Raw genomic sequence first — 18,307 nt, forward strand, 5'->3', positions numbered from 1 at the left:
ATTGAGCTAATGAATCATTTCGAGGCAAAACAAGAAATTAAATGTGTGCTGAAAGCTGGCACATTAAGAAAAGGGCTGCGGGTTTTTATCCATTTTCCATTTCAAAATGCAGAAACAAAGTACGGGTGGTGAAATCCCATTGAGAAATAACGCTGTGAGCAGGGAAACCAGGATTTGGTTAACAGGAAATGGGGACTTTGGGGACTGCCTTTGTGCCATGGGGTGAGTGGTGGCTGGGCACTGATGCTGGGGGAGAGCAGAGGGCAGAGCAGCTCCTGGCACAGGGAGGAAGCAAAGGACTGCCCTTTTGGCCTTTTGTTCCCAGCATTTGGCACAGGGTGGTGATTCTGGGTGCTCTGACAGCCTGGCAGGGGGTGGAAGGTGTGGTTAGGGCATGGAGCTGAGCCAAAGGGAATTGTCAGCGTTTCATTCTGGAAGGAAGGTATTGGATCCCAGAACTGCCATCCAGGGCAGCTCCTGCCCTGCCCTCCCAGCCCTCTCACAGCTGCAGGTCCCAGGCTTTGGTAAGACCCTTCCAGTCAACGCTTTGACTTTTTGTACAACAACACTTAAAGAAATCCTGTGGTGGCGCCTGATTATTCACATTGTTTAGACCTTGACGTGGTGACCATCGGTGAATTCATTCTTTATTTCCAGCCTGCAGAGGGGCAGCACTGCCCTGCAGTGGGTCTGGGCAGCCCTGTGATGTGTTGACAGCACCTGGGGTGGGGTTGGCACGTTGGGGTGACACTGCTGGTGCTGTGGTGGCACTGCTGGCGCTGTGGTGGCATTGATGGTGCTGTGGTGGCATTGATGGTGCTGTGGTGACACTGCTGGTGCTGTGGTGACACTGCTGGTGCTGTGGTGACACTGCTGGTGCTGTGGTGACACTGCTGGTGCTGTGGTGACACTGCTGGTGCTGTGGTGACACTGCTGGTGCTGTGGTGACACTGCTGGTGCTGTGGTGACGCTGCTGTCCGTGGTGCTGAGCCCTGGGCCCCAGCCAGGCTGTGGCACCTTCAGGATGTTTTTTGTTCCTGGCTGCCAGCAAACACAGCAGGAGCAGCTCTGGGCTGGTGGCGTTCCCCAAAGAGGGAAGGACACAGGACCCTTTCCCTGCACTCCTTTGCAACCCCACCTGTGCACTCAGGTGTTCTCTGCAGCTCAGCTCTCCCCTGGCCACCGTGAATTCCCTTTTCTGCCAGAGATCTTGAGAAATGGATGCCAGGAGTGCTGAAGGAGCAGCAGCTTTTGCTGTCACCTGCAGAGGGAAAGGTGAGTCAGCCTGGGCCAGGTGACATGCACCTGCCTGGCCAGGTGAGCAGGAACTGAGCCCTGCTGGCCCCTCTGAGGGAGCAGCAGGAGCTCCTCTCTGCTGGCTCCCAGCATTTAGGAGGGGACAGAGCTCTGCTGCTGCATGGCTGAGGGAGCCAAAGCTGCTGAGTGTGTTCCCTGGCACGCAGTGAGCACGCTGCTCTGTGCACAGAGGAACAAGATAAAATAGCTTCCTCCTCCTCATGCTGCTACCAAAAAACAGCAATGGGGAGAAAAAATAATCCTCCAGCCCCTGCCCTGCCTGTGGTGATAAGAGCAGTGCAATCCTTCTTTTGACAGAGTCAGGCAAGGCAATTTCATTATTTAGCAAACAAAGCCTTTTCAGAGATTTCTGCATCGTGGACGTTTTCTCGGCGGTTTTGCACCAAATTTGTTGCGGCAGCAAGGCCAGAGAGTTTGCCTTGACTCCCCTCACTACCAAAATAAATGCACAGGGCAGGATTGTTCCACTGAGCAGCCGTGACTGGGGAGAGAGAAGAAGGAAGGAGATGGTACGTGCCGACAGCTCTAAAGTGATTGCGGTGAGGATTGCTATGTGTGAGAGAGTTCAGGGGGGAAGCGGGAGCAACTCACACAGGCAGCCAAGGCTGGCAGGATGGCAAGAGCCAAGCTGAAGAATTCCCCTTCAGAGAGCAATTCCCATGTCAAAACCGTCCCAGCAGGCACGACAGAAGATGTGCACGGGGTGAGCCCCTTGTTACCGTCTCGGAGGATGGGATCCATGGGGAGTGATGTCGGACAAAGGTATTGCAGGGCTGCTGGGGAGGCTGGGGGGGAGGCAGCACCTTTTCTCTTTGAAATGAGAGGGAAAGGATTAGTGCCTCCACGGGCTGGACGGGTGGTGGATCAATCCTATGTTAAAGAGCCACGGCAGCTCTAAAGTTGTGTTATGAAAGAGGGAGCTGGAGCAGAAGGAAACCAGTTCCTTTAAATTTTTTATAGGTGCTTCTTGATTTTTTATTTTTCTTTTTATATGCCTAAAGCATGTCTGAATGGCAGCCTGAGACCATGGGGCTGCCACACACCACTGTTAACTTGCACTGCACCTTCCCTGTGCAGCAGAAACCCCGAGCTTATTTACACTGCTAACGCCACAGTACCCACTGTGCATTATCACCATGTTTGTGTGGCAGGAGAGATGCTCAGTCCCCCATCTGAGCAATAATTCATTTGTAACTGCAATAATAAAAAAAAAAAAAATGCCATAGGAAATGCTGCAGCCTTCCTGCAAGCCCAGAGCTGAGTGTAGAGCCAGGAAGGAGCTGTTTTTCAGGAGGAGGAGGAGGATGCTCTGTGCTGCACTGGGATTTCAGTGATTCAGAAGGAGCCAGGTCCCCTAGTTACGATGAGGATGCAAATGTCACTAATTCAGCTCTCGTTCTGTTTGCTCCATTTTCTGTTCCATTCTTTCCCCACCATCTCCCCAGCCTTTCAGCCCATCCATGCTGCTCACCTGTGACTGTGTACTGTACGTCTCCCAGGATGTCGTTTGCTGCAAACGGGCACGGCAGGGAAGCTCCTGCTCAGAGGGGGGGAATTTTACTTGTTTGAGGCTTTAGGCTGGAATGAATTAATGCCTCAGCTCCTGCCTCTTGGCGTGTCTGGGGGGAGGGTGGCAGGGAGCCAGGAGCAGCAGCTGGGGAAGCCGGGGAGGGAGGTGTGTGCTGGGGAGCGCCGGCGCGGCCGCTGCCCTGCCGGGCACACGCTTCGGTCTGCAGGGCTGGGAGGCAGAGCCCTGGCACACTGAGCACCTGGGAGTGTCCCTGGGGTGGTGTGACAGCCCTCCAGAAGGCTCCAGTGCTGGGGCTCGGGTGGGCAAACACGGGGAGCTGGTGGGCACTGACTCTGCCAGGCTTACACGTGTGAAGGCTGAGAACGGGCATTGCGGGACTAAATCCCTGGAGCTGGTGTGGTCTCAGAATGTTTTGGCAGCCTGGGTGTGCTCCCAGGGCTGGTCAGGCTGTTTGTGGTCTGGTTTTGTGCCTTGCTTTCATTGCTGTAAAGAGGCACCAAAGCTGGAGCTGTCCTGGGGGTACCTGGATCTCTGAGGGCACATCCTGGGCAAAGCCTTTGGGGCAAGACTGCTTCCTCTCTGTGCTCTCCCAATTTCTGGCGGTGTCCCCTCAGGACAGGGTCAGTGGTCAAACCAGAAGTGTAGGGACCAGGAAAATACAGCTGTGAGTCTGCTACAAACTCATCCCTGTGCTCAGCACTGATGGAACACCCGAGAGGGCTTCTCCTCCCTGGCACCCAGGGCTGGGTGGATTCCTGCCCAAGTCCAGGGGAACAAACCTTCATCCCAGGGCTGATCCTCCTTGTCTTTTGTGGGAGCACAGAATTAACTAGGGATACTGCAAGGATCTGGAGGGCAGCAATTCCAAAAATCGCATCACTACGGTGTTTTGGGGGACCCTCTAGAGAAGGTGCCCCAGGGCTGGATAAAGACCCAATGCCCTGGGTTTCACAGGAATTTAAGTGATTTGCAGCAATCTTGCTGTAAGAGGCTGCTGCTGAGGGGTGCAGAAGTTGGTGGAACACTTTGGCACCCCTGGCAGGGCCCTGCCAGCCACAGCCTGTGGGTTTAGTTCCCACCCCAGGATCTCCTCCTTCCCTGGCACTGCTGCCCAGCCATGAGCTGGCAGTGAAGGTTGAGCTTTCTGCACTTCTCTTCCCCTGCTGCACCAAAGGCAGGAAGATGGGTTTGGAAGGGATGAGCAGGGAGTTTGAGGTGCTCTGTGTCTCCCAAAGCCAGACTCCAGCAGCGTTACTGACTGTCCCTGGGAGCTGGGGGTGAATTGCCAGGTGCAGGTGGAAGCAGATGTGTGTTACAGGGTGTTCTCAGGATGCAAATGATCCCTCCTGATGATTGAAGCCAGGGTAATCTGTTCTCACCTACTTGATTTACCTCCTTACTCTGTCTCTGAGTCACTGCAGCATCTCAAAGCTTTTAGGGGTTCCCAGTCAAAACAGGAGGAAAGGATTGGAATTCATCTGAGGGAAAATCCACTCCACAGCTTGGGAGCAAAAGGGGGAGTTCAGGGCTGCCCCTGGGCATCCAGCACAGGGATATTTTCCTGTGTCTGCTGACCTGCAGGTGGGATGGGACCAGCCCAGGCTGCCCATGTGGAAGCTTCCTCCAGCAAAGAGGCTTGGAGCTCTTTCTGTGTGCCAGGGCTTGCTGTGAGATGGGGATGGAACTGGAGCCTCCTGGCCATGCAGAGCGGCTGCCCGGGCTCTGAGCCTCCCCTGGCACCAGGTGAGAGTGACTGGAACCAGCCAGGAGAGGCTGAGTCTCCTCAAGCCAGGCTTTTCCTGAGGCAGGTTTGTCCCTTGTGCTGGGGGATTGATGGGGAAGCTGTGAGGGGAGGCAGAGCTGCACAGAACACTCTGTGCTTGGGAAGGAGCTGCTGGCAGGGGCAGGACAGGCAAACATCAGTTTGGATCCCATCTCATGGACAGTGATCTCCCTAAAAACACAAACGAAGGTTTTTGTGAGATAACCAGCTCTGTGACCACTGCCTGTCCCAGGGCACGCTGAGCGGCTCCAGAGGGATTGCAAACATTCCTGTTTGTGTCTGGCTTGGATGCTCTGGCCCAGCCCTCGGCAGGGCTGTGTCCCTTCTGAGCCCCCCTCAGCTGTGTCTGTTGAGCTGCTGAGCTTTGGGAGGAGGGTTAGCATGGCAGAGGAGCTGGGCTTGGACAGCACCTGGAGTTGAACTGGCTTGAAAGTTGTCCCAGCTGGCTCAGGACCAGTCCTGCTGAGTTTTGAACATCTCACTGGACACTTCTCATCTTCTTTGGGTGCTGGGTTTGGTCCTTCTCAGTGAATAATTGTTGCCTTGCTGATCCTGCTCCTTTCCCCTGGGGCAGCCCAGGGCAGCAGCTGGATCCTTCCCTCCCTTTCTTTCTCCTTCAGGCTGCACACTCCCCCAGCCCTGCCCTGTCTCTCAGTTTGAGATATTTTTGGCAGGAATAAATGGGACTCTGCCTCAGCCCTGGTACAGTCAACAAGGTGCTGGAGCCTCCTCTGTGGAAGGAGCAGCACTTGCTAGGCCGAGTTTAATGTGAGGTTCTTGGAGGTAAAGCACCCCAGAGAGGGAGGAATTCACCCAAATGTGTCTGAAAATAGAATTTCTGACCAATGGATGTTTGTTCCCCCTCGGGGGCAGCCTGGTATTAACAAACAGGACTTGCTAAATGTGGTTTTTTTGCCTGACACTTGCACACAAATGAACCCCAGAGGGTCCAGTCTGGCCAGTGCAGCCACTCAGTGCTTGCAGGAGCTCTCCAGGTGGGGCTCTCCACGGGACCATTGCTGAACCATTGCTGTGCTGCAGAATTCCCTCCTGCAGGGACAAAAAGTCAATTTATTCATTTTTAACCTTTCTTTAACAAAAGCTTCTTCCAGCAAAGGCCTTTCAGAGCCCTCTCTGTGTCCTCAGCAAATGCCCCGTGCTGGTTTGCAGCCTCAGCTCTGGGTGAGGGGTTTTGTGCAGGAGAAATGCTGTGCCAGGGCCATCCCCTGTGTGGGGTTTGCCCAGCTCCAGCCTGGGCTCTTGTGCTGCCCCTCTGCTGCCTGGGCATGGGGGTTTGTGCCAGGAATCCCAGCAGGCTGAGCTGGAGGTGCCAGGATGGGCTGTGCCAGACCTGGCCCTGCCCTGCTCTCTGAGCTGAGGCCACCAGTGTCACCTTGTGAGGGAGGGCTCAGGCCTGGCTGCTTCTTTTCCTGCCCTGGAGCTGCCCCAAAGTGCTGGAAGGGCCCCGAGCTCTGCCCACCCTCCCAGCCTTGTGGCCTCTCCTCTGCAGGGACAGCCCTGGCATGGCCGTGTCCCAGCCTGGCTCAGCCCTGAGCTCCCTCCAGCTTTTGGAAGTGTTGTGGCTGCTCCTGTGTGTGGTGCCCACCTCCCAAAGCCCAGGCTCTCCCTGAAAGGGGACAGACCCAGAAAGGGTTTGCACTGTGGGCACAGGGTGATGCCAGCCTGAGCTGGGGGCTGGGGGAGCAGGCTGAGCTTTGGGAGGGCTGGGCTGGGTGCTGGGGGAGCAGGCTGAGCTTTGGGAGGGCTGGGGGAGCAGGCTGAGCTTTGGGAGGGCTGAGCTCTCCTCCCACGGCCCTGGGGAGCTGCCAGGATCTCGGTGCCCTACATAGCCCTGACAGGCAGCCACGATCTCACCCAAGGATGCCACGCTCAGCACTCGCACTTGGGCTTCTGCTCTGGTTATTTTGGGATCCTCATCCCCACCAGGTCCCATCAGGGCACGGGCATTGGCACGTTCCCCCCTCAGGGGAGCCTTTCCTGCTTGCTGTAGAGGTGGCACTGCTCTGAGTGGGCCATGGGGGTCCATGGCACGTCAGGGTCTCACATCCCACCTCCAAATTTGCCCACAGTCCTTCCCCCACGAGGATCAGCCACTGGGCAGGACTGCAGGGACTCATTTAGCTCATTAGCAAGGGCAGGGAGCTGTGTGTCAGAGCAGCCTGAGCATCTGCAGGGCCTTTTTGCCCAGGCCTGGCAGGGCCTGCCCTCTTCATCTGCCTTTAGCCAGGTGGGATCGGTCTCTTCTTGCAAGAAACAATCACTGGGATCAGAGGAAACGGCCTCAAGTTGTGCCAGGGGAGATTTAGGTTGGATTTGGGACAACATTTCTCTACCACAAGGATTGTCCAGCCCTGGTAGAGGCGGAGCCCCCATGCCTGGAGGGATCAGAATGGTGTGTGGTTGTGGGGTCATGGCTCAGTGCTGGGCTTGGCACTGCTGGGGTGAGGTTTGATGGTGGATTTGATGGCCTTAGAGGTGCTTTCCAAGCTCAGTGAATCTGTGGCTGTTCTGGGAGAGGCACAGCTCTCTGGAAGGTCCCTCCAGGCCAGGCTGGCCCCTGGGCTGGGATCAGCCTGTCCAGCTGCAGCCAGGCTGCTGCAGCCCTGGCACCGCGCCCGCTGCTTCCCAAACTTTGTGTGTGTGAGCTGTGAGCTGTGAGCTTCCTTTTGCAGAGGAATGCCAAGCAAAAGAGCTCCTGTGATTGAAGCAGCAGCACGCTGGGAGGCAGCTGAGCCCACTCCTGCTGCTCCCTGCCCGTGGGGCTGCTCCGGTGGCACTGCCTGTCCCTGTGGCACCTCTGCAGCTGCTGGGGGCTTTTCCAGGTGCCACCAGCACAGCTGGATGAGTTCCTCCACACCAGGGGAGCTGAGGCTCAAGCCCTTTCCCTGGGGTCATCCCTGCCCATCCCACAGCAGGCAGGGGAGCTGCCCTTCCCTCCCCTCTCTCACAGCTTTGTGAGCAGACCTGTGCCTCTTCCTCTCGCCTTCCCCTTCCTCCTGCTCGCTCCCTCTCCCACTCTTTACTTTCTTTTTTCATCTCCTCCCATCTGTCCTTCTCACATCAGGCTATTTTGGGCTGAGTTTCTCTCTGTCAGTATGGTAGGAGCCGTGGTGCAGCTCCTGTCTCTGGAGGATGAGCTCTGCTCTGGGGAGCCTCCCCAGGCACTGACCTTGCTTGGCTCATCCTCACCCCCCTGCCTTGACCCTGCCTCCAAGGCATTTCCAGAGCAGGGTGAAAAGGCATTAAACCCTTCCCAAAGCCAGGGGAGAAAGCCATCACATTTAACACCTTTCCACCGCGGCCTGGAAATGCCTCTGAGCCTTGCAAGTGGTTATTAAAGCAGCCTGAAGCCAGGAGCAGTGTTGGCAGGTCATTACTCGTGTCTGTAACTCCAGAGGCTTCAAGTCAAGGCATGGATGTTTTTGTTTGTTTGCTTGGAAAGGATGGCTGTAAATGGAATAGGAAATGCACCACCAGAAGTGAATTTTTAATGCTCTTCATTTACCAAAAATTCAGGAGACAGCGGTGGAAGGAGCAGAGTTTGCTGGGAGGGAGCAGGACCCTGTGTGAGCTGGGCTGAGCTGCTCTGTCCCTCTGTCCCACTTGGAGCACAGGGACAGCATTTAGCCCCGAATTATCTGCATGAGGCACAGGAGATCAATGCCACCCAGATCCTGCAGTGCCCTGGCAGAGCAGGATCTGGGTGGCAGATGACCCAGGGCCATCCTGGGCGTTGTGGTGGCAGCATTTTCACAAGGGGATTATTTGGTGGCTTTGCAGCTGGAACTGCCTCCTCCCTGGAGAGAAGGGAGCTGGTTCTGCTGGCCCAGACCTTGGGGTGCTGTGCACACCCTGCCCAGCTCAGGGCTCCCTGCCTTTGCTGGGAGGTGCTGGAGCCAGAGCAGAGGAGGCAGGATGAGGTGGAAGGTGCTGCTCAGCCTCCAGCACGGGTGGGCTGCTCTCTCTTTTACATAAGCCAGCTTTATTCTGGCTTTGTTCTAATAATAAACGTGCCTTTTGTCTCCTCACCTCCTGACAGAGCCTTCCCCTTTTGTCAGGGGCTGCAGCTTGAAAGGTGGGGGCAGACCTGAAGCAGCCAAGGAGTTCCTTCCCCCTCTGCTCCTCTCCTTTCTGCCACCCTTCCCTGCTCTGCCCTGGGGTCTGGGAGGTGCAGCCTGGGCCAGCCTGGCATGGGGGGGATGCTTGGCAGCACCAAGGAACCCCAGCTTGCCCTGGGTGGGGACTGCTCTGCTCTCCTGGACCCTGCAGGACAGCCAAGGTCCTTTGGGTGCCTGTGCTGTCGCTGTTTTCCATGGGAATGAGACGAGCTGAGCTTTGTCTGCTCTCACTGAGCCAGATCTGCATGAAATACAAAGGTCAATTTGAAGTAGATTATCTAAAACACATTAAAAGCCAGAGTAACCTTTCTGACTCCATTAAGTGGCTTAGGTTCTGTATATCATAAATCACTGTTAAAGTGGTTTTGGGATCTGGAAAATGGCTGTTTTCCAGATGAGATTTGGAATGATTTTTGGTTTTCTTGGGGAAATCTCCATATTTTCTCAGCAGTTGGGCTGTTGCTGAGAATTTGGGTGCCTGGTGAGAAGAAGGAGAGGTTTCAGTGGGACACCTCAAATCACTTCTTCCCTCTGTGACCAGCACAACAAAATTCACTCATTTGGGAGCCAAAAGCACCTTTTTTTAACCAAAAAAAGAGGTTATTTTATAGGTTATTTCATTGCATGTGCTTTAACCAGGGCACAGAATGGCCAAAGCCACCCTTGGGGGGGTTTCTGTCTGTCCATGACTTTGGAATCCCCTTTGCTGGTGATGCCTCCATGTGAGGGAGATGTTTATTGTGGCTGATTCTGGGAGAGGCACAGAGCCCGTGGGTTTGGGGGAAGACCCCAGTTCTCCAGAACCCTCCTGTCCTGCAGGACCCCACTGATCTGAGTGGGTTTTTTTGGCTGTTTGGCTTTCAGGAGTGCTGCTCTGCAGCTGGAATTAGCTCCTGTTCCCCCACCCTCCCCGGCTGCCAGCTGGCACCAGATGAGGAGAAAACCAAATAATTTGCTGATTTTTTTCCCTATAAAGATCCCTGTGAGGCAGGAAAGGCCCCTGCTCCAAACCAAGGGCAGGAGGGGCCCGAGCAGCCCCCGTGCTCAGGGGGATAATCCAATTGAGCTGCAGGAGCCAGCCCAGGCTCCTTCCCCAGCTCTGCAGCTGCACAAAGCCAAGGTGCTGGGCAGGAATGAATGCCAGGGCTGCTCTGAGGCACAGCTCAGCTGCAGAGCCACCCCAGGGCTCGTTCCTGCTGTCAGAGGTGGCACGAGAGAGAACTTTGGTGGGAATTAACTTAGTGCTCCAGGAGAAAGCTGGAAATGAGCAGGGAAGAGAGGGAATGGCAGGAGGGAGCAGGGCAGGAGCTGAGCCCAGAGAAGAAAAGGCTCTGGGGAGATCCTACAGCAGCATCCAGCAAAATGGGCTCCAAAAGAGCTGGAGAAGGACTTTGGATAAGGGCCAGGAGTGCCAGGACAAGGGGGAATGGCTTCACAGTGATAAAAAGCAGGGCTAAATGAAATATTGGGCAGAAATCCTTCCCTGTGAGGGTGGCACAGGGTTCTCTATCCCTGGGAATGTCCAAGGCCAGGTTGGACAGGGCTTGGAGCAACCTGGGATGGAGGAAGGAGCAATGAGCTCCTCCCCAGGCTCTGCACAGAGCAGAGCCCAGGAGTGGGAGCAAAATAAATCCTGTCCCAGGGAGGCTGCTCCATGCAGCTGAGGGATGGATCAGCTTCCTCCTGGCCTGCATTACTGCTGAAATGTGAATTTATTGCTTTTATTTAGTTTGAACTGTGCCGGAGCGCTGCAGACTTGTAAAGCAAAAGCAAAAGGCAAGAAAAATCTTTATGCTCTGCAGTGGCCCCTTGGCTGTGATGATATTTCTCGGTGTCCCTGGCTCGCAGTAAATCAGGAAAGGAGGGAGGGCACTGCTGGGACAGGGAAGGGCTCAGGCTCAGTTAGAGACGGGGACCCAGGGCCATCCCTGGGTGTCTTGGTGACAGCATCCTTTTCACAAGGGGATTTTTGCTTTGCAGCTGGAATTGCTGTGTTGGATAGCCCTGTGCTGTCAGTCTGTCTGTCTGTCTGTCTGTGGGATGTACAGTACACAAGCACAGGCCCTTTGCCTCCCACCCACTCCTGTTTTTCTCCGTGTTCTTCCTCCCCTTGCCTTGACTCCCTCATCCCCCTCATCATTCCTCTGTTATTTGATTTTTGGTTTATTTTTGCTCTATTTTCTTTCCCCTTTTCTGCATCACTGGTGTCTGTGGAGCAGCCCAGGAGAGGCACAGCGCTGATTCCTGATGGCACCAAACCTGCAAAGCCCAATTTCTGTGCACAGGAGTGGCCCCATTAGAGGCAGGGCAGCGAGGCCGTTTGGGAGAACCCTTTAAAAACCAAAAGGCATAAAACAGGCCCAGAACCTGGGATTATCCACAGAGGCCAGGCCTTGAGGGGCTGTGATTGGCAGAGCAGCACTGGGAGCTGAGCAGGGACACGTCCCAGGCACGGTGTGACCTTGGCTGAGAACTTGGGTGGCTGCTGGTCCCTGTGGTGCTGGCACTGCTGCTGGGGACAGCCCTGGTGGGGACATCCCCAGTGGGACATTCCAGGTGGGACATTGCCAGTGGGACATTGCCAGGGGGGGACAGCCCTGAGGACAGCCTCGGTGGGACAGCCCCAGTGGGAACATTCCCAGTGGGACATTCCCAGCAGGACCGCCCTGGTGGCACAGCCCTGGTGGGGACATTCCCAGTGGCACAGCCCCGGTGGGGACATTCGCAGTGGGGACATTCCTAGTGGGGACATCCTCAGTGGGACATTCCTGGTGGCACAGCCCCGATGGGACAGCCCCCGAGGGGACATTCCCAGTGGGGACAGCCCCAGTGGGACATCCCTGGCAGGATATCCCCAGTGGGGACAGCCCTGGTGGGACATTCCTGATGGGGACATCCCTAGTAGGACATTCCCAGTGGCACATCCCTGGTGGGACTGTCCCACTGGGGACATACCCGGTGGCACATCCCTGGTGGGGACATCCCTGGTGCGACATTCCCAGTGGGGACAGCCCTGGTGGCGCGTCCTCGGTGTCACAGCCCCATTGGGACACCCCTGGTGGCACATCCCCAGTGGGGACATCCCTGGTGGCACAGCCCTGGTGTCACAGCCCCGTTGGGACATCCCCGGTGTCCCATCCCCGGTGTCCCATCCCCGGTGTCCCATCCCCAGTGTCCCATCCCCGGTGTCCCAGCCCCGTCGGGGCCGTTCTGGGGCCGGGGTTCCCTCACGCTCTGTGTGCTGCTCTCGCTCTTAGGCCTCACGCCGAGGATTTCAGCGTGGATTCCTCCTTCTCACAGTAAGTTCTCTGCCTGCATTTCCCGGCGCCACGGGGAGGGACAGGGGACCCTGGCCTGCCCTGGGGTAAAGCTGACCCTGCTCTCCACAGGGCAAAACCCCCCTTGGAATTTGGGGTGTTTGGAGCACGCGGTGAGCTGGGTTTTGGGCAGTGCCTGCTGCTGGGAGCTGTGGTTAATCCTGGCTCTAATTACTGTGGATTAAAGTGGCTGGTCCATCCATGGAAGTTCTCCAGGCCAGGAGGGATGGGGTTTGGTTTCTGCTCTTGTGGAATTGATTTTTGGTCCGGTGGAATTGTCCCTGCCCATGGCTGCGACCAGGTGACCTTCAAAGGTCCCTTCCAACCCCACCCAGTCTGTGGCTCCACCATGATCCTGCTTTTAAGGGAGCTGATAAACACAGGATTTGTCCTTTACTGCTCTGGGCATCCAGGAATTGTGCATGGGAGCAGCAAATCCTCCAGCAATTCCCATCCTGGGGAGGATTCCCTGCTCCCAGTTGTGGTGGGTCTGGAGCTGGCCAAACACCAGGGCACCCCCTGGAATTTATTGACTCATTTCCTGCTGTGGGATGGGATTGGCAGTATGGCAAAGCAGGCTCAAAACTTTAAAAGGGTATGAAGAAAACTTCATTAACAGTAACTAAAAGAAAGGATAATAAGGATAAGTTTATTGAGGAAGAATTGAGAGCAGCAAATCAGCAATTATCCATTAACGATGAGCTCCATGCACAGCCCTAATTAAACAATGCAGATTCATCAGCACAAGCAATTACAGGAGCAGACTCATGAGTGTCTCTCTCCAATGTTGCAAAACAAATAGGCCAAAGGGAGCACAGCCTGCCATCCCATTGCTGCTTCCCTTTGGGGGTTTTAACCTTTAACAGAAGTGTAATTACCTTATTTCGGAGCAAGTGGTGCCCCTGCCCCGCCATGAGCACCATCCAAACCTTGGATGGGAGGTGCTGCCCCATCCTGGCAGTGCCCAAGGCCAGGTTGGACAGGGCTGGGATAGTGGAAGGTGTCCCTGCCCATGGCAGGGGGTGGAACAGGATGAACTTTAAGGTCTCTCCAGCCCAAAGTATTTTATTATCTACAGCTTGAAGCCCTGGGCATGTCCCTGTTTCCTCCAGTGTTTGGTTTGGTGCCTGGAAATGAGCTCTGCAGCTGCTGGGAGGGATTACAGCTGCCTTCAGGGAATGAGGAATCGATAAAAATCCCATTTCCATTGCAATGTCCTCCCTAATAAAATATTACATATATGTATAAAAGAACTAAAAGTCAAGCAGGAGATTTCTGTTACATCTCCTCAGGCCCATGGAGCCCTTTGCAGTCTGTGCCAGTCCTTGTCCCCCTGGCACACCAGGATGGGTTCAGGGCATGGTGAGAGATAAATGGCCCTGGAGGCCAAACCTACTCTTGGGCAGGGTTTTTTCCTGTAGTGGCTGCTTGGAATTTGCTTTTCAACCCCCAAAATACAGCTGCAGCATTACTGCTGGAGCCAGGATGACATTACCTGCACCCAGCTGGGTTTAATTTGCTGCAGAGTGCTTGGCAATATCAATTCTTTCTTTGGGCAAAAAAAAAATCACAGTCCATACTAAAACAGGAGGGTTTTTTTCTGATTGATTCCCATGGTAAATGCATGAAACCTTGAAGAAACGAGTCCTTGGGCTTGAGGGGCAGGATGTGACCCAGCATCCTGGCTGCCTGGGCAGTGTTTGCTGATGTGGGACTGGGTCCTGCTGGTCGTGGTTTGGGATGAACCTCAGCAGGGAAATCATTCTTGGTGCTGCAGGGGCCAGGAGGAGCAGTTGCCTTTCCTGGCAGGGCTGTGGCAGTGCCACGGTGGCTGTGGTGGTGGCACTGTGGCTGTGACAGTGCCACAATGACAGTGGTGATACCACAGTGACTCTGACAGTGCCAAGGTGGCTGTGACAGTGCTGTGGTGACTCTGACAGTGCCACGGTGGCTGCGATGGTGGCACAGTGCCATTGCCATGGTGGATGTGACACCGCCTGTGCCAGGCTGGTGTGGGACCTGCTGATCTCCTCGGGGCTGGGTGCTGCTGTGATCCCCGAGGATCACCTGGGATTCTGGGGTGAGGGGGAGAGCAGCTTCAGAGCTGCACCTACTGAGGGATGTGGGATGAGAAAATTCACTGAAAGCGGGCAGATTTGCCCTGTTTGCAATACTTGGCCTTTTGGACCATTCTGGCCCTACCCGTGGTGTCCCCAGTGCTGTCCTGTCCCTCCCCCAGCACTGAGATCCCCCCTCTCCCCTTCCCTCCCTGGATCAGCAGCATTATCAGGGGGGGAATCAGCTCCCAAAGCAGGCACAGCCAGCCCCAGCTCCCGTCCCTCCCTGCCTGTTTTGTGCTGTTTTGTTTAAAACGTGCCCCAGATTCCCGGGAGGAGCTGCCGCAGTGGGACCGCTCCGGGTGCTCCGTGGTGCCCTGAGAATCCGAGACATCCCCGGCTGCAGAGCCCTGGGCAGGGCTCCATCCTGCCAGGAGGGTGAGCCCAAGCATCCCCCAGCCCGTGGGGGACCCGGCAGGGCAGGAGAAGCCCCTGGAGCCATTCCTGCCCGGGTTTGAAGCCGTTCCTCCTCCTTTGAGTAATTGTTCAATTACTGCGGGGGCAGCTCTGCGCTGCCTGTGCTGCCTTTGGCAGGCGCCCAGGCTGTCTGTGTGCACACAGCTGCTCAGCAATTCCCATTCCTGTCCCCAAACCCTGCTCTGGGAGCTCTCCTGGGCAGGGCTGGAGCTGTCCCATCCTCTGCTCACCCCAGATGGCAAACACAGAGCGCACAGCTCACCCGTGGCATCTGTCTGGTGAAGCCCCTGTGTCCAAATGCCATCACAAAAATGGGGAGGAAAAAGGAAAAACACCCCAAAGGGACTCAGAAAGGCTGGAGCTGCCTGGGAAATTTCATCAGCAGGTACCTGAGCCCCAGCCTGGCAGGTTCTGTGGTTTATCTGGGAAGGATTTTGGCTCTGCTCAGGTTCCAGCTGGCACCGGCTGCTCCCGGCGCTGAGCGAGGGCTGGAGGCAGCCTGGCCATGGCACGGTGCCCTCTGAGCATCCTGCACAGCCTCCTGGGGCTGCTGGGAGAGGAAATGCTGCAGACCTGCACCGCCAGCCCTGTCCTCCCCTTCCTCTGAGCCGTGTCTGGTACCCACAGCCTGTCCCCAGGGAGCGCAGCGGGGCCAGCAGCACATTTCTGTAATCCCAGCGTGGTGCAGCCACATTTTCTGTCTGTTTGATCCGTGTGGGTTTGCATGGAGGGTGCAGAGCTGTCAGCTGAGCTCAGCTGGAGCAGAGGGGTGAAGTGGGGTCTCACTTTGGCTGCCTTGGCAGAGGTGGCTGCTGGCACCCACCAGGTTGGAGATTTCTGGGGTTTTGCTGATTCGTTAGGTACTTTTTCCCCCCACAAAAAAAAAAAATCATAAGAGTCTTGTTTGCATCCTGCTACATGAAGGGAGAAATTCCTTGAGAAGCTTCCTGGGACAAGAAGTCCCTGTATGGGTTCAAATTTTTTATGTTTTCCTCCTTTTTGAGAGAACTGTCCCAGCTCTGGGGAAATGGAAAGGCTGGAGCAGGGGCTGTGCCCCTCAGTGTCTATTTTAATGCTGGTGGGCTGTGATGTGCTCCTCCTGCCCTTTCATCCTGCACTCTTCTGAACAAACTATTGTGTCTTTTTTTGGGAACTCATCATCTTACAACAAATTGCCTCTAATCTTAGATTAATAAAGTACAATAAATAACCGAGCGAAGAAAACGAAGTCGCTCAGGCATTATGAAGTGCATAATAGCAGTAATTACACTTCCAAGCAGAGGGCTGGGACTAAACTTGTACCAGCATCGCTGTTTGCATGGCATGGGGGGGCTCGGTGGGGGAACTGTGGAGCTGGGGACACTTGGAGTGGCCTGGGATGGGCTGGCACCAGGATGGGAAGGATGCTCCAGGTGGGAGAAGGATGCTCCAGGTGGGAAAAGGGTATAAAGCCGGGGCAGGATGCCATGGCAGCAGGGAGGGGGCACTTTGAGCACCCCATCCTGGCTGAGCTGCTGCGAAGGCAGAGCTGTCACGGTGTGTTTTGGGGTGGTGATAATGCAGTCAGAGTTTTGCTTGATTCTTACTCCCAGTTAACTTCCTGACAATGAAATTAAAGGGTATGTTTTACATGAGATCATCTCCTTCCCTCAGCTGGAAATAGAGTAGGAGCTTTGATACTTTGGGATGGTGCTGCTGCCTGGGAAGAGCCATCCCTCGTTCAGCTGTGGGGTGTTGGATTCACCTGCAGGGTGGGGTCCCCACAAAGGTCTGGGGCTTAGCCTTGGCAGGTTGCCTGCACAGGGACGTGTTCCCTCCACATTCTTCTATTTCCTCATCTCTCTGCAGCGTTAAACACCCTGTTCCCCCCAGTCAAGACATGGCTTTTTGTTGCTTTGTTGTTTTCCCAGTGTTCCTTCCTCCTGCAGCCATGGGATGGATGAATACGTGGGCCACTTTATCACAGAGAGTTAGATCTGATCATTTAGTGCTTTTATCCACCAGCAATTACAGTCATTGTCTCGAGGTGGGCCACAGCTCTACAGATCAGTGAACCATCTGTCTGATGGCAGAGATTTATTCAGCTGTTTGTTGCTTTGATCCCAGACAAGTGTCTGGCAGAGGAATCTGCGGCTCCTCAAGGCTCTCAGTCCTCGGGGGCTCTGATGAATGGGGTGCTCATTTGGAGCTGAAAGCCAGCTCCCAGCACTTCCTGGCCATTTTTAATAAGGAGAAGGAGCAATTATCTCGTGTGCAGCGTTGTAAGCAGTCGTGACAGCTGATTTATGCCCTGGCACAGAAAAATGATTTGCGGCGTCTGGCTCTGGAAAGGATGAATTTCAGCAGGTGTAAAGGCTGGGGTCTGAGGCTCAGCATTGAGGCTGTTTGCTCCTCAGGCATCGTGCTTGTAAATTCTGCTGCTCTCTCCTGCAGTGGGCTCTGGGGCTGTCCCTTCTCGTGCTGACACGAACCAGGTGTGGTGCAGAGCCCCTCTGACCACTTCCCCTCCCCTCAGGCTGGGATGGAGCCCGGGGTGAAAATCTCGTAAAATCCCTTCCCAATTTGCTGCCTGATCAGCTGGGGATGGATGTTTGGTAAATATTCATCCCTCCATCCCCAATAAATCAGGATGTGGTCGGAGCTGGCACCTGCGGGATGGGGTGGGATGGCAGCGATTGTCACCGGGAATTTGCTGCCCTCGATCTCTGCCCGGGCTGGGTTGGTGAGGGCTCGGTGACCTCTTGTAAGCAGCAGGGAAAGGAGCAATGACAGGAGCGCTTCCTTAGGCTTGCTGAAAGCAGCCAGAGGGGGAATCCACGGCCCTGAACTCCTTTGTGGCCGGCCAGGGAGAAGCAGGGTTTGCTGTGCTCGGTATAAAGCCGGGGCAGGAGCAGCCGCTGCACTCAGCAGGAGCAGCGCCATCCAGGGAGATGGATTTGGCTTTGCGAAGGGCTGCGGGCGGTGATAAAGAGCCAGGAGGGGCGGCTGAGCTGAGCTGGGACTGATTTACCTGCACAGCCTCCATGCAGCATCCCAGAGCCTGCAGGAGCCCCCATGCAGCCCCGGGGAGTTTTGCCCCATCCCTGGGATGTGGGGCTGGCACAGGGCTGGGGATGGGAGGCAGGAGAAGCCAGGGAAGGCAGGGATGGGAATTTCCAGCCCCGCCTGCTGCTCCTCCCTGCCGGATGCTGTCAGTGCCCTGACAGGTGACACTCTGCCCTGGCATCAGCCACCACCAGTGGCCCTGGGTGACAGGCGATGTTTGGAGCTTGTTGTCAGCTCCTGTGGTTTTCTGGAATGTCCAGGAGTGGTATCTTAGCAACAAAGGGAAATTTTCTCCGTTTACAGCGGAATTGTTTTTTTTTTACAGCTTCCATGCTGAGTGTTTCTCCTCCCCAGGCAGAGCAGGGCACGGACAGAGCCAGGACATACTGGGGACACTGGGGACATTGTCCTTGCCAGCTCCTGCTCTGCTGGAGCAGACAAACAGGGAGAGGCAGCTCCAGAGCTGCTCTTTGGGAGGTTTTGGACCTTGTGAAGTGTGTGAAGGGATGTGGCTCTGCTCTCTGTCTGTGTGTGAACCACAGCCAAGCCCTGGTTCCCAGCAGAGCTGGCCCGGGGTCACATCGGCTGCTCTGGGGGTCCCTGGGGCTCCTGGCTGGTGCTGCTGCTGCTTTGGGGCTGTG

Source organism: Geospiza fortis, unplaced genomic scaffold (genome assembly GCF_000277835.1).
Source record: "Geospiza fortis unplaced genomic scaffold, GeoFor_1.0 scaffold27, whole genome shotgun sequence".
In the NCBI taxonomy this organism is placed as follows: domain Eukaryota; kingdom Metazoa; phylum Chordata; class Aves; order Passeriformes; family Thraupidae; genus Geospiza; species Geospiza fortis.